Source organism: Sylvia atricapilla, chromosome 7, assembly GCF_009819655.1.
Source record: "Sylvia atricapilla isolate bSylAtr1 chromosome 7, bSylAtr1.pri, whole genome shotgun sequence".
NCBI classification, from domain to species: Eukaryota; Metazoa; Chordata; class Aves; order Passeriformes; family Sylviidae; genus Sylvia; species Sylvia atricapilla.
The window spans coordinates 38277526-38293712 of NC_089146.1; the positions used below are offsets into that span (position 1 = coordinate 38277526).

The following is a 16187-nucleotide window of genomic DNA, read 5'->3' on the forward strand; positions in this document are numbered from 1 at the left end:
CTCAGAGCCAGGGAATCCTTCTGCACTCACTGGGACCAAAACCAGACACGGGAAGGGAAGGTTGGGAAGGTTTGGGAAGGGAAGGTTTGGGAAGGTTTGGGAAGGGAAGGTTTGGGAAGGGAAGGTTTGGGAAGGGAAGGTTTGGGAAGGGAAGGTTTGGGAAGGGAAGGTTTGGGAAGGTTTGGGAAGGTTTGGGAAGGTTTGGGAAGGGAAGGTTTGGGAAGGGAAGGTTTGGGAAGGGAAGGTTTGGGAAGGGAAGGGAAGGTTTGGGAAGGTTTGGGAAGGGAAGGGAAGGTTTGGGACGGGAAGGTTTGGGAAGGTTTGGGAAGGGAAGGGAAGGTTTGGGAAGGGAAGGTTTGGGAAGGTTTGGGAAGGTTAGGGAAGGGAAGGGAAGGGAAGGTTTGGGAAGGGAAGGTTTGGGAAGGGAAGGTTTGGGAAGGGAAGGTTTGGGAAGGGAAGGGGAAGGGAAGGGAAGGGAAGGGAAGGGAAGGGAAGGGAAGGGAAGGGAGGAGGGGAGGGGAGGGGAGGAGGGAAGGGAAGGGAAGGGAAGGGAAGGGAAGGGAAGGGAAGGGAAGGGAAGGGAGGGAAGGGAGGAAGGGAGGAAGGGAAGGGACGGGAAGGGAAGGAAGGGAAGGGAAGGGAAGGGAAGGGAAGGGAAGGGAAGGGAAGGGAAGGAAGGGAAGGGAAGGGAAGGGAAGGGAAGGGAGGGAAGGGAAGGTTGGGAAGGGAAGGGAAGGGAAGGGAAGGGAAGGGAAGGGAAGGGAGGGAAGGGAAGGAAGGGAAGGAAGGGAGGGAAGGGAAGGGAAGGGAAGGGAAGGGAAGGGAAGGGAAGGGAAGGAAGGGAAGGGAAGGAAGGGAAGGGAAGGGAAGGGAAGGGAAGGAAGGGAAGGGAAGGGAAGGGAAGGGAAGGGAAGGGAAGGGAAGGGAAGGGAAGGGAAGGGAAGGGAAGGGAAGGGAAGAAGGGAAGGGAAGGAAGGAAGGGAAGGGAAGGGAAGGGAAGGGAAGGGAAGGAAGGGAAGGGAAGGGAAGGGAAGGGAAGGGAAGGGTGCATTGGCTGACCCATGGTGACCCCAGGGGACACCAGGATCCCGAGCCCCTCTGGCCACCAGGTACGAGGTCACAGCAGTGACACGAGTGGCAGCAGGTCCCAGCCTGCCCCAGTCCCATCCCCCAGCAGGACAGCAACTGGCTGTGTTCTAATGGTCGGGAACACGGTGGCATAGATGGATAGGATGGGTAGAAAGGAGCCAGGAGGAGGAGAGAGCGGAGAAAGGAGGAGGAGGAGAAGAAAAGAAGAAAGCAGGATAAAGTAAAATAGACTAGGAAAAAAACCTAAGAAATTAAATAAAAGCCAAGGAATAGAATGAAAAATAAGATAATAAAACTACAGGATAAAATAAAAACTGAGAAATAGGATAAGGACTCCTCATATTGAAGTTAGACTTAAAACCAAAAAGTTAGCTTCTAATATGCCTTTTTTTTTCTCCCAGCTTCTCTACCTAGCTAAATCCAACTGATTTCATTCAGCTGCAGTGCTTTTCCCATGACCCCTTTGGCTCTTTAACAAACAGTACCAAAATAGGGACGTTCTTCCCCAAAACCCCATTTTCTACTTTTCCTGAATTTTTATGGCCCAAGTGCCATTCCCTGTGTGAGTTATAAATTCTCTCCCTCTGAAGAATCCAGAAGAAGAAGAAATCCTCTTCACCCGAGGCCACAGATGCTCCTTCGCCCTCAGGCCCTGCTGGGTGTAGTTTGCAGAGGAAAAAAGTTTAAACTTTTTTTGGGGTTGGGGGATTTTTTTTTTTCAGTTCTAAGCACGGGAGAAGAGTGAGTGCCCTGTGAGCACCCAGAGGCTGCTGGGCTGATCCTCGGCAGGTTCCACCTCCACTGGCACCTTGGAGCCCTGGAAACCAACCTGACCCCAAAGAGATGGAGCTTCGGGGGGCTGCTGCACCTCCTCCTTCAGTAAGTGTAATTACACCAGTGGCTGCTCCTCTTTAATCACAGGATGAGCTTTTAAAAGGAAAAACCAGGTCCAGCAGGTTCTCGCTCTGGTATTTGCTGGGAGATAATTCAATTATTGTAGAAAATTATTTTAAACATTAAGATGCACAAAGTTCAGTTTCTCCTGTTTCTGCGACTATCACCCAAGCTATTGATAAGATGTCTAAATTTATTGCAGAATAATTCTGCAGGAAAAGAGATAAAGGTTCCTGAATAAATATGAGGCGAGAGCTGTAAATTGTAGCAATGCATATCATTTCATTCAAATGTAGGAAGCAATTACCATCTGCTATACTCATCAGTTCCCTCCTTTATGACTTAATTATATGTTTAATGCTATCAGATCAAGGAAAGGGCACAATAGATGAATGAGTGAAAGAAACAGAAAAGATTCAGCAACAAGACAAAAGGCAGATGAAAAGTAACCCAAGAACAGAATTGATTTCATTTGTGGGAGAGGAGTAATTTAAATAGTATATTCTATCATCTCCTGTGCTGTACTGAGATAATATAAATCATGTGTTTGTGAATTTGCTTCATACAATTTTAACAAAAGCATTCAAGTTTCTGAAAACCCAGGGTCTGCAGGTTTTGATTTATTTATGAAATGAGTAACATTTACAAAGAAAGAGCAGTGACTGACACCAAAGCATTTAATGATATAACAGTACTTTGCTGTACAAGTACGAGATGACAGAGGAGAAGCTCAGCTCGGGCCCCTCCTGGCTGGGTTCTGAGACCTGCTGGGATCACCTCCCCTGGGCAGAGCCACCAGAGCCACCACGGCCACCAGAGCCACCACAGCCACTGCATCACAGCCTCAGCCACACCTCTGGGCCAGAGGGCCCAGGGAGGGCACAGGGGGTGGTGGCCCTAAGACCCCCCCAGGTCCCTCCACAGGACTGAGCTGCTGTCCTCCCCCAGCTGCTCTGGTTTGATGGTTCGGGTGTGTCCTGGCAGAGTGCTGACAGCCGCACCACATCCTGCAGCCCTCCATCCAAAACCCTGAGGCCTGTCAGCTGACCCTTGTGTTCTTCAGCCTGTACCCCTGCACCCTGTATCCCTGTATCCCTGAATCCCTGTGTCCCTGTATCCCGTATCCCTGCATCCTGCTCCCTGTAGCCCTGCACCCCTGATCCTGCTCCCTGTATCCCTGTATCCCCTGTATCTGCTCTCTGTATCCCTGTATCCCTGTATCACTGTATCCCTGTATCCCTGTGTCCCTGTATCGCTGTATCCCTGTATCCCTGTATCCTCTGATGTCCCTGCCCACTGCACCCTTCTGACATATGTACCCAGAAGGAACTAATCTGGAATAATCAATTGCTTACATATCACATGGTGGGGTTAGAGCACAAAAAGATTGTGGTCTCCTGGCAGAGCTCAGGGTTTTTAACTCCCCACAGTTTAGCAGGAGCAGTGGGGGTGGGGCAAATCCAGTGGGATGCGCTCCCAGAGACCTAGGGACAGCTGGAGGGACAGCCCAGTGACATCCCTGCTGTCTAGAGCTGACACAATGGGCACGAGTGCTCCTCTGAAAGAGCAAACAAGTCAAGTCATAACCCTTGGGTGTGAACCCAGCTTAGGTTGGATATTAGGAGGAACATTTTCCTGCAGGGTGGGAAGGGCTGGCACAGGGAAGCTGGGGCGCCCCCTGGATCCCTGGCAGTGCCAAGGCCAGGTCGGACACTGGGGCTTGGAGCACCTGGGACAGTGGGAGGTGTCCCTGCCATGGCAGGCAGGGTGGCACTGGATGGGATTTAAGGTGCCCCTACAAACAAACATCCGGCCTCCACGATTCCACTGCTCAGCAGGACTCACGGAGGGGGTGTCCCCTCTTCCAGCAGTGGAGCTGTTGAGGGCAGGATCTGCATCCTCAGGGCACACCTGAGCCTGCTCACACCCTCAGCCACTCTGTGTGCAGGCAGAGGTGTGCTGGGAGCTCCAGAGAAAGAAAGCAGTTTTGTACTAATTCCCTTAATTTATTCACATCAAATGTCGGTGCGGTGTCATATAAAATCTTTATGATTGTTAAAACAAAGGTCCCTGAGGCAGGAAATAGTTATAGTGCATGTCTAAATTAATTTAATTCCTGCGGAATAGAATAAAAAAAAAAAAAAAGGTGCCTGCTCGGTGCACCAGCATCACAAATAGCCCTGGAGCATTTCTGGAGAGGCTTTTCAGCCTGCACTCACGCAGGGTCTCGCAGCCTTTCTTGGCAGACCTTGGCACGGGGAGCGTGACCTGGCAGTGCTGGGGCAGTGCTTGCCCTCTCATCACCCTGGCCAGAGATGCCCCATCCATGGCAGCTGCTGCTCCCCTCACACGGCAGCAGAACCCATTTCTGTTCCGTTTCCCGGTGACTGCCGAGGTGTGTGTCCGGCTGTGCCGGCCATGGGGCAGCCCTGCACTGACATTCCTGCCTGCAGACTCCTCAGCAGCCCTGGGATGATAATCTCCTGCCTCGCTGCCTGGGCCCCTCGGAGCTGCTGTCCTGCTCAGCTCCTGGCACGCTGCTTCACGCTGGGACAGGGCTGGCAGAGCTACCGGGGACAGGCAGTGCCACTCACCTGTCCCTCTGCAGGGGGACACGCTGCCCTCACCCCAAAGAATCCCAGAATGGTTTGGGTTGGAAGGGACCTCAAATCCCATCCCATTCCACACCTTCCACCGTCCGGGGTGCTCCAAACCCCATTCAGCCTGGCCTGGGACACTGCCAGGGATCCAGGGGCAGCCACAGCTTCTCTGGGCACCCTGTGCCACGGCCTCACCGTCCCCACAGCCAGGAATTTCTCCCAAACATCAAACCAAAATTTCCCCTCCTTCACTTTAAAGCCACTCTCCCTGGTCCTGTCACAACAGGCCTGCTAGAGATTTGTCCCCATCTATTTTACTCTGTCTCCATGGACAAGGTGCCCTGCCAGTGCCCAAGGGCAGTGCTGGGGGAGCACAAAGGTGTGAGATCTGCTGAAAACTGTCCATCTGGGTAATTAAAATGAGTCCCAAACACATGGAATTCTGTTCAGTGACTCAGTCCCCACACTCCCCGTGCTCCCACACTGCTGATGCTCAGGCACAAATGCAGCATGGGCACTTTTCAGCCTTTCTATTTAGGGCTCACATTTTCTCTCCGCTCTGCATCCAAGGCCACCCCAGCACGACAGGGGGTTTGGGAAGCCACCAGAGAGGTGTCCACCCCGGCCAGCCTGGCCCACAGATGGGTGAGTGATGGGGCCAGGGAGTGCTGAGGGAAAGGCAGCACCCTGCAGGGGGAACAGCTTTGCTCCCCACCACACAGGGAACAAGGCGGGGGGCCCCAGGCTGCACAGGGACCCCTGAGCCCCCAGACCTGGGATCTCCCCAACCCTGGGATCCTCGCCAAACCCTGAGATTCCCCCCAGACCCTGAGACCTCCCCCAGACTCTGGATCCCCCAGACCTGGATTCCCCCAGACCCTGAGATCTTCCCCAGACTCTGGATCTCCCCAGACCCTGAGATCTTCCCCCAGACCCTGAGATTCTCCCCCAGACCCTGAGATTCTCTCCCAGACCCTGAGATCCTCCCCCCAGACCCTGAGATCTCCCCCAGATCTGGATCCTCCCCTAGACCCTGGATCCTCCCCAGACCCTGAGATTCTCCCCAGACCCTGGATCCTCCCCCAGACCTGGATCCCCCCAGACCCTGAGATTCTCCCCCAGACCCTGAGATCTTCCCCCAGACCCTGGGATCCTCCTCCAGACCCTGGATCCTCCCCCAGACCCTGAGATCTTCCCCCAGACCCTGAGATCTCCCCCAGACCCTGAGATTCTCTCCCAGACCCTGAGATCCCCCCCCAGACCCTGAGATTCTCCCCCAGACCCTGAGGATCCTTCCCCCAGGACACCTGGGATCTCCCCAGACCCTGGATCCTCTCCCAGAGCCTGGATCCTCTCCCAGACTCCTCCACATGGGACAGGAGCAGGCAGCTGTGTCCAGCAGGCGGGAGGAGAAAGAGGGGTGCAGCCCAGCCCCACTGCCAGGGTTTAGGACACTGCTAACTGGGGGCAACACAGCTCAAAGTCACCCTGCTTACAGAAGCCATCGGGGTGGGTGAGGACGGGGGCTCGTGCTGCTTTTGTCTGTGCGCAGTGATGCTGAGCCCAGCCTGACTGACAGATCCTGAGGTCCAACATTCACAGTGAGGCGTGAGGACAAGGCTCCCTGGCAGAATCCGGCACCAGCGAAGGCTCCTGATAAAGAACCAAGGAGTCAGAGTGCTGGAGACTGCACCCTGCACGGCCCTGGGGACACGGGTCCAGGGACAGGCAGGCTGAGGGGAAACGAGCAGGAGGAAGGGGAAGATGAGACTAACCTGGGATGCAGGGAGACAGGGTGGAGGTCTGCAGGAGTTCCTGCCACCAGAGCCAGGAGATGATGGCAGAGGGTCCCTGCACCCCGTGGGAGCTGGGGCCCGGGGGCCACCCCCACTCCAAACATCCCAGTGCTCAGCAGACAACCTGACAAATTTGGTTTAACTGTTTTGATGTAATAATGTAATTAGGTAAAAGGTGTTCAGCAACCAATTGCATTTCACTAATTTCAACCATCTGCTGCAACACTTGTTCTATGTGTGCCAGACTTCAGTGTCTTTGCTCTATAGTAATTAATGAAACTGTTAATAAGCACATATATCATATTATGCTGCAATAATTATCAAAGGCTAATGTTATGAGACAAATTCTATAACAATTATAGAAAATGGCTTACATTACTAATGCTGCACACTGCTCACTAGTTTCTTTACTCTTCCCCCCTTAATGAATTCCCCTAATTAATTTAATGCATACGTTATGCCTAATTTGAAATTTAAAAACATCGCTGGGTCAGGTTTTAACCATCCTCTTTTACATGCTGTCCTGCTTCTACAAGACACATATTAGCAAACATGACCTCTATGCAAATGAGGGTGCCGCCCCTGCTGGTTCCATTCTGGTGACAACAGCGGCTCCCCATGTGCAGTGGCACACACAGTGCCAGCAGATTCACTGGAGCACGGTCAGCCCAGGCCACTGTCTGCAACAAAACCCAAACCCCAGCAGCTCTCCAGCCCTGATCCTGTAAACCAGTCCTGGGTTTGGGGATGAGGTGCCCTCAATCACACGTCAAACAATCATTCAGCGCCGAGGCCTGGATGCCGTCACCCAGCCCGGGGCAACAAGGTCAGCTTAAAAACCCAGACACCTTCCAAAACAGAATGAAACTTTAGTCTCTTCAGCTTCAGATTTTTGAGCCTCCAGCACTCGATTGCCCAGTATTTCCCAGCTTTCTGCCTCTACAGCTTTGGGGTTTTCCGGCAGAACGTAACCACCAATTCTTCCAAAGTTTCCATTTTCATTCCCATCTGCCTGGGAGGAGGCTCCAGGGACACCACCAGACACCCCAGCGGGACAGGGTACTCCAACCTCGGTGTTTCCTCCAGTGGGACAGTGGAAGGTGTCCTGGCCATGGCAGGGCATGGAACTGGATGAGCTTTAAGGTCTTTTACAACCCAAACCGTTCTGAGATTCTTGTGCTCCACAGAAGAAATACAATATAATAAGTTAGCCAGGCTTTAGCAAGAGATCGTTCCCTCACGAATTCTCTTGGACAATATTATTTACATTGCTAAAATACAATATAGAGATCCAGTGTGAGTTATATTAACATTCCTATCTTCTGGGACAGTTCTGGCTGAAAAAGTGTTGAGTCTTCATCTTCAAGCAAGCTTGCTTCCCTGCTTTTCCATCTGAACGTCAGATATTTTAATGATGGAGTGGTTGATTCAATTAATTCCTCCCTACAAAAGCAGCTGTCTTGTGTCATGGAATTGTTCAGCTATCTGGAACATTGGCACTTGCCAGGGAGGAGAGCCAAGGGCAGAGCGTGCGGAGCCTGACCAGACCCACACAGCGACGACTTTGTCACAACGCGTAAGGCTGGAGCTCAGAGGGACGTCTTGGGCTTCTCCCTGCCCTGGCAGGGGGGGCTGGTGCCAGGGCTTAGGGAAGAGGCTGCTGCTCTGGCCCACTGGCAGAGGAACACGCTTGCGGCAGCTCCAGGGGACCCACCGTGTCCCGATGAGCCCCGGGGCAGAACCCTAAAGCACGGCCCCAGGGTGTGCTGGCAGGGCCCTGCACCGGGGAGCCAGCCCTGCCGGAGGGAGGGTCAGCATCAGCGAGGGAAAACCCAAACGGAAATGGCAAAGCTGTGCCAGCGTGGTGAATGAAGCACAGACCGTGTGCGTCAAACTTTCCTTTCTAAACAAACAGAATTGTTCCGTTTAAGTTCATCTTGCTTACTCTCAACTGCTGCTTTTTTTTTTCCCTTTACAGAATCCTTGCAATCTTATCTTCCCTCCCTCTTACTGAGTCCTCAAGCACCATCCACACATGCAAATCCTCCGAAATCAGAACTGCCTGCCACATCTGAAGGCAAAGTTTGCTTGGCAAAGAAAAGCCTTGGCAAAACAACAAACTGTCATTCTTTTGTTTTCCATCACACAATGTAACCATAAGCTGGGGTTTGATTGTACTAATTTTTTGAAGTATGAATTAAGTATTTTTCCCCACCAATTTCTTTTCAATATTCATACGCACTGCAGTGGGTTGGAGCCCTTTATTAACAAAATCTCCTGCTTTGGGATACAGGGCATTGCTATTAAATTCATTAATACCAGAAAACTTTAAAGAGTTAAGCTAAGTAATAAAGCTGCAAAATACCAGCTCAGGCTTTTTATCTTTCACTTCAGTGCCTGTACCCTGAGTTCTCAGATCTGCTGCCCACACCTCGCACCTGATGCCACAGTCCTTCCCTGACCACGTCCGTCAGAACATCCAGCATCCAGAAGAGCGGGCACAGCCAGCAAAGCCTGCCACGTCCTGCCTGCCGGGGCAGGAGCAGGAGCAGGAGGGTGGCTCCTCGCTGATTCCTTTTTGGCGTTCTCCGGCTCAGCCCACGGAGGCTGCGGCGCTCCGCCAGCGTGGGCCCCGTGCTCTGTAATTGAGCGGGATGGAACACAGCCACGTCCTCAGCAGCGGCTCAGCCAGCGCCTGCCGCGCCCGCTGCCACGTGGAGCAGGACACGCTCGGCTCCCGGAGCCACGGCCCCTCTGCCCCGGTGGGGACCCGAGACAGCCCCGCTCCCTCCGCTGCCGGGCAGAGGCGCCCCAACTGCACCATGGATCCCGGGATGTGCCCCCAAACTGCACCATGGATCCCGGGATGTGCCCCCAAACTGCACCATGGATCCCGGGATGTGCCCCAAACTGCACCATGGATCCGGGATGTGCCCCCAAACTGCACCATGGATCCCGGGATGTGCCCCCAAACCGCATCACTGATCCCGGCATGTGCCCCCAAAACTGCACCATGGATCCGGGATGTGCCCCCAAAACTGCACCATGGATCCCGGGATGTGCCCCCAAACTGCACCATGGATCCGGGATGTGCCCCCAAACCGCATCACTGATCCCGGGATGTGCCCCAAACGCACCATGGATCCCGGGATGTGCCCAAACCGCATCATGATCCCGGGATGGCCCCAAACTGCATCATGATCCCGGGATGTGCCCCAAACTGCATCACTGGTCCCCGGAATGTCCTCTCCAACCCGCATCACTGATCCGGGATGTGCCCCCAAACTGCACCATGGATCCGGGATGTGTCCCCAAACTGCACCATGGATCCGGGATGTGCCCCAAAACTGCATCACTGGTCCCCGGAATGTCCTCCAACCGCATCACTGATCCCGGTATGTGTCCCCAGCCACCCCGCTGTCCCGGGGATGTCCCCCCAGCGGCACGGCCCATCCGCGGGATGTGTCCCCGAGGCACAGCCGCGCTCCTCCCGGGATGTCCCGCGGGGCGGCGGGTCCCGGTGAGGGGGGGCGGGGGCAGCGGCGTCCCGGCCCCATGCCCGTCCCCATGCCCGTCCCCATGCCGTTCCCATCCCATGCCGGCCCATCCCCGTCCCATGCCCGGCCCTATGCCCAGCCCATCCCCGGCCCCATGCCCGGCCCCATCCCCGGCCCCATCCGGCCCCGCGGCCCATCCCCGCCCCGCGGCCCGGCGGCTCCCGCGGCTCCCGCGGCCGCCCGGGATGAGCGGGCTGCGGCGGCTGTTCCGCGGCAGGCCGGCCGGGCTGGCCTTGGTGTTCGCCGCCTCGGTGGCGTGGCTGCTGATGGACATGGGCGCTGCGCCTGTCGCTGGGCGAGGCGGGCGGGCGGCTGCTGGCGGGAGGCGGCGGGGCAGCGGCCGGGGCCGGGGCCGGGGCCGGGGTTGAAGCGGGCGCGGCCCTGCGCGGCCCGAGGAGCCGGAGGAGGCGGCGGAGGAGCCGGGGCGGCCCAGCCGGGCACGGGGCCGCGGGCCCGGGGCCATCGCCGCCTCTTCCGCAGCCCCCGGCCCCGCGCGGGCACGGCGCTCTCGGAGCGCAGCGGAGCGGGCGGCCAGCCCGGGCACGGGGGACGGAGCGGGCCCGCAGCACGGCCCGGACCGCGGGAAACACGTACGGGACGGAAAGAAACTTCCTCCGAAACTCGCTTCGTCCTCGCCGGCAAAGAGGAGATGAAGGTCGCCGGTCCGGAGCCCATGCGGGGAACGCCACAGGGACACGGGGGAAGCACAAAGGACTTGTGACAAGGGCAGTGATGGTGCCCACGCTGCCGTGCACTGCTGGGGCCATGCCGCTGCTGGGGCCACTGCCGCTGCTGGGCCACTGCCACGGGTGGCCGGAGCCGGATCGTGGGTGCGACGCCAGGAGCAGCTCCTGGAAGGACTGGCACTGGCCAGGATGGGCAGGAGCAGAGGGGGCCGCTTGGAAGGACTGGCACTGGCCAGGACGGGCAGGAGCAGGGGGCAGCTCCTGGAAGGACTGGCACTGGCCAGGATGGGCAGGGAGAGGGGAGCAGCTCCTGGAAGGACTGGCATGGCCAGGAGGGCAGGAGCAGAGGGGAGCAGCTCCTGGAGCAGCTGGCACTGGCGGCCAGGAAGGGCAGGAGCAGAGGGGAGCAGCTCCTGGAAGGACTGGCACTGGCCAGGATGGGCAGGAGCAGAGGGGAGCAGCTCCTGGAGCAGCTGGCACTGGCCAGAACGGGCAGAAGCAGGCAGGGAGCAGCCCAGGGATGCACAGAGTTCTGTCCATGGATGCAACGCTTGCCCCGAGAGACCCCCGAGCTCCCGGCCAGTTTGGACACCTGTTGCTGTCCCTGATGATAAACAAGAAGAAGCAAAAGTAGATGGAAGAAGGAAACTTTAATGTCTACCTCAGCGATCTGATCCCGTGGATCGAGCCATCGCAGACACCAGGCCTCGGGTAAGAGCTGCTCCCCTTGCACAAACACAGCCCCGTGCTGCACCCTGGCAGTGGGCTCCGTGCCTCTGGGGAGGGTTGCTGGGGGCACACCGAGCCCTCCGTGCTGCCTGTCAGATGGCTTTTGCCTGTCCCAGCCTGTTGTTAAACCTGCAGGTTTGTGTAAGCTGCTGAGCCGGCTGCCCCAAGGGGCCACGACACAGCACAGGTGACCATGGGGCACAGGCCTCTCTGTGCCTTGGAAAGCTGCCCCTGCTGTGTCAGGTGCAGCTCTGAGCATTCCGAACTCGTGTGTTGGTTCTGGAGCCTGCTGCCCGTCGGTGGGTGGGGCAGCAGGAGCCCCAGTGCCCCGAGGGGCTCTCACACCTCGGGCTGCCGCGGCCCTTCCCTCGAGGAGGTGACACCAAACCCCGGAGCCACGGGGACCTGCTGGGGCTCCAGGAGCCGCTGCAGGGAGGAGCTGAGTGCTGGCCCCATCCAGGGGCACAGGCTGCAGAGGCAGCCTGGGGACTCTGCTCTGTGGGCACACGCGGGGGGATGTGCAGTTTGGTTTGGAAAAGTCACAATTGCAGCTGTCATCATGGAATGTGTAACTGATCCTGCACATTTCAGGACTGTGCTTCAAAAAGGTCACTCCCTGCCAGTAAAGCAGGACAAGGCAAGGGCAGTGCCACCAAGAGAGGGACAAGAGGCTGGGGAGCCATCCCGGCCCACAGGCTCAGCGGTGCTGAGTGGTGCTTGGACGTGATGACCTTAAAGCTCTTTTCCAACCTAAGCCGTTCTGTGGCTGTGAGAGCTGCAGAAAGGGCAGGGAAGGTGCCAGCTCAGGTCAGTGCCAGGTTCTCTCTTGCACTGAGCCCTTCCCACAAGCATCTCTCAGCCCCTGGGCACGTGAGAGACCTGCCTGAGCAGGGACCTCCGTGTCGCTGTTCCCAGGCTCACAGCCACGGGTGCAGTGCCTGGGAGCAGTGCCGTGATTGTCCCGTGCCACAGGACACTGCAGACATTCCCGCCGTGCTGGTGGTGCGGCTGCGGTGGGATCCTGCACGGGAAGAAGGGAGCAGGGAAGGGGAGGCGGCTGGGGCCGCTTCCTGACCACCTGCAGAAGGCTCCTGTGCACAGGACCGGAGCCAGGGTGGCACAGCGCCAGCCCCGGGGTTGGTGTGGAGCCAAGCCCCGCGGCCGCAGAGCAGGAAGCACCCGGGGAGTGAGGGGCAGCTCCCGGGAGGAGTCGCTTTGCCCTCACAGGGAACACCTGGCCAAACAGGCCGTGTCCCCGGGGCTGGGAGCTGCTGCCACGGGGCACGGAGCTGCCCTGGGCACCTGTGCAGCTCTGCCCGCGGGCTGTTGGCACAGCAGAGACCGGGGTAAGGGCCAGCTCAGGGCTGGGTTGTGGCAGACGACAATTTTTTTGGTGTATTCCAGTCTCTCCTAGTTCAGACTCCGGTTCTGTTGTGATTCTTTCCTGGAGTGCTGGACTAGAGCACTGAAATGGCCAATCCATGCCTCTCTGTGCACAGTGCTCGCTGCTTTTGGAGCTGTGCTGAGGGGCTGGTGCTCACGGGCATTAACTGTGAAGCCCTGAAATAGCCCTAATTTCCGTCAGAACCAAGTGAGCTCGTCCGGTCCGGGGGCTGCCCATGAGAGGGGCCCTGGGGCTGTGTGTGGGTTCCCCCTCACCCTCGTTCCCCTCCCAGCCCTGCAGGACTTTCCCTTTTTCCACCTTGGGCATTCCCTTCCCCGCACATTTTCCACAAAACTCCAAGCCGCAGCTTTCCCGGGCTGTCACTGGCCACCAGTGAGCCCGTGTTGCTGTTGCAGGTGCTCTGAGCAGCAGGTCCACGACGACCTCCCGACCACCAGCTCATCATGTGCTTGTGGACGAGGTGTGGTCCACCATGCTGCGTCCCGTGACAGCGTCCTCGGCCGCTCCTCCCCACCTCATCCAGGAGATCATTCTGGTGGAGGATCAGCACCAAGGGTAGGTCAACCTTCTGCTGCCTTGATGAAACTAATATAACTTGAGGGGAAAATGCAATTTGTTCTCTGTAATCCAATTCCGAGTAGGAGAGAATCACATTTTCTCCTTCTCTGTATTGAAGTGCATCCCTGGCCTGTGCGGGGACTGAGGATCAGGGGGGGGGTGCTGGGGCTGGCTGAGGGGGATGAAGGCAGAGGCTGCCAGAGGTCTGGGAGCACCAGGGAGCTGAGTCCTGCCCAGCCTTTCATCTTTGTGGCGTCCTGGTCAAGGGTGTGCAATCAGGAGAGTCTCCCGTCAGTGTCAGGTCGGGGCAGGTGCCCCTGTTCCCAGAGGGGGACAGTGCAGGGGGCTCGAGGACAGGAGCTGCAGTGGTGACATGGGACTCCCTGCACCAGTGCTTCCTTAGGCATTCATGGTACCCAGCCACTGCCTTGTGAGGCTCACTCTCCGCTGAGTTCAGCCCATGGGAGCAGGTGGAAGGAGGTGGGCTTTAAATTCCCTTCAACCCAAACTATCCAGGTTCTGTGGTGGAGGACAAAGGGGGCGACCCAGCTCTGTCACCAGTGCCAGCAAGGTGAGGCAGCATGGACCAAAATGGACTTTTTGTGTTTTTTCTGCCACTGACCTCCTGAGACAGAAAGGCACATACACAACGTGTCTTAAAAATCTCTTAAAAATTTAGGATGATGCAATTTCTGCATGCTGGTTCTCCAGGAGAAGTGCTGTCCAGGTGGGCTCCAGAGCTCACAGCAGGCAACAAGGAGCCGTGCCCAGGGGTTCACAGCCCAGGCTGAGGTGTGCCTGGAGTGCTTCCAGGGAAAATCTGCGTGTGGGTTTTTCAGCCTGTACAGGGTGGCAGTGGGTCAGGCAGGTCGCTCTGAGCGATACTTGGCCTCTGCAGAGTACCTGAAGGAGCGCTGGCACGTACATGGCGCGGTCCCAAGGTGAAGATCTGCGCTCAGGGAGCGGCACGGACTGATCGGGCCAGGTGGCGGGAGCCCAGGTCGCAAAGGGGGACAGGGGCGTGGCCAGCCTGCGGGGACCCCCCAATGCTGGGCATCTGATGGTTTGAAGATAGGTGTCTGCCAGGGAACGTGGACTTCCCTTGGATGGAGAATGAAACCCTTCCTTCGAGCTTGTAATCTGAAATTAGGGGCTTTCAGGCAAAGACATGGGAATAGGATAAAGCTCTTTACTAGGAATATTAAAAAAATACAACGTAGAATAAAAAAAAAAGCAAAGAAACAAAACAGAAAACCCTGCCAGAGTCAGAACGCTAACCCCGTGGTCAGGCTGTCGGTGTCAGCCCAGACCAATCTCCTGCAGGACAGATGTGGTTCTGGGCAGCCAGAGATGATTGGAGAAGCTCAGTGGTGTGAGCTGGGGCTGGTCTCCTCTGGGAATCCAGAGCAGGCTGTGTGGTGTTCTGAACCCAGGGCTGATCCAGGGGGAATGCTGGGTCCTCCCCTGGGCGGGCCTCTCCCAGTGGGATGAGGGGATGTCTGACCTGCAGTGAGCGCGGTGGCCAGGAACCGCCGCTCTGCCCTGGCTCCCCTGCAGGTCCTGGAAGGGATAAAGAACATGGCCCCACTGGTTTCACAGCTGCCATTAACAGAAGGCCCGCCCCTTTCCCTGGAGTACAAGGAATGGGTCAGAGAAGAGAAAAAATCCCACCTCCGACCAGTTTCAACAGACAGTAGTACAATACACACTGCTGGTTACATCTCCTGTGCTGTGTTGTCCCTCCAGTGCCCAGGGGGTCTTTAGCCAGGATTTCCTGCCCCAGCCCCACACCGCCCATCCAGGCTGTGAGCACTGAATGGGCACTTCTGCAAGCGGGGAAAAACGCTGGCCTGTGTCTGGGAGGTCTGGGAGCAAGGAGGGCTGTGGCACAGTCAGCAGTGCAGGAGATTTGGATAAACGATCTATATGATTGAGTGAAGCTATTTATTGTTACATTAAGCTACAGTATAGATTTGTTGGTCACATGGTTACACATTTTACAGTGGGGTTTTTTTTTGTCTTGTCTATGGGTTTAGCACTCCCTTTTCGGAAATTAATTGGTCAAGTTTATTACTAATTGGCTTCTTTTATTTAGGTTTTGCTTTGGTTTTGGTTCTCAGGGGCTTGTTGGTTGTAGTCGTTTGTTTTTGTTTAGTAACTTGACAAATTTTTGAGAGTTTTAAAACAAGCAAACTACAGGGTTTGTAAAATTTCTCAACAGTTGGTTGGAAAGAGATGACTTCAGTTATGCAGATACAGGCCAGCAGCACCCTGAGCCAACAGGGGCTGGGCTGGAGGCTGATCCTCCCAACCTGTGCCACAGGCGCTGTGCTGACGTTCCTGGACTCACACGTGGAGTGCAACGTGGGATGGCTGAGGCCACTGCTGGACAGGATCCGCCTGCGCCGGACCAAGGTGGCCTGCCTGTCATCGAGGTCATCAGTGACAAGGACATGAGGTGAGGCAGCTCATCCTGGTGAGGCAGCCGTCCCGGTGAGGGAGCACATCCTGGTGAGGCAGACATCCTGGTACATAGCTCATCCTGGTGAGGGAGCTATCCCTGGTGAACAGTCATCCTGGTGACACAGCTCATCCTGGTGATGGCAGCCGGTCCCTGGTGAGGCAGCTCATCCTGGTGAGGCACACATCCTGGTGAGGCAGCTCCCTGGTGCCACAGCTCATCCTGGTGAGGCAGGGGTCCATGGTGAGGGCAGTCATCCTGGTGAGGCAGCATCACTGGTGAGGCAGCCATACCTGGGTGAGGCAGTCATCCATGGTGAACAGCTTCCTGGTGAGGCAGTGTGTCCAGGTGAGCGTTCAGGGTGAAGCGGTAATCCTGGTGAGGACTGACCTGGTGACACAGATGATCCTGG

The 16187-nt window shown here is 56.7% G+C and overlaps 1 pseudogene; it reads left to right on the forward strand.

The window, feature by feature from the left end:
* The first annotated feature begins 10121 nt into the window (after nucleotides 1-10121).
* On the forward strand, nucleotides 10122-15776 carry LOC136363888 (putative polypeptide N-acetylgalactosaminyltransferase 9; annotated as a pseudogene).
* The last annotated feature ends 411 nt before the right edge of the window (nucleotides 15777-16187 follow it).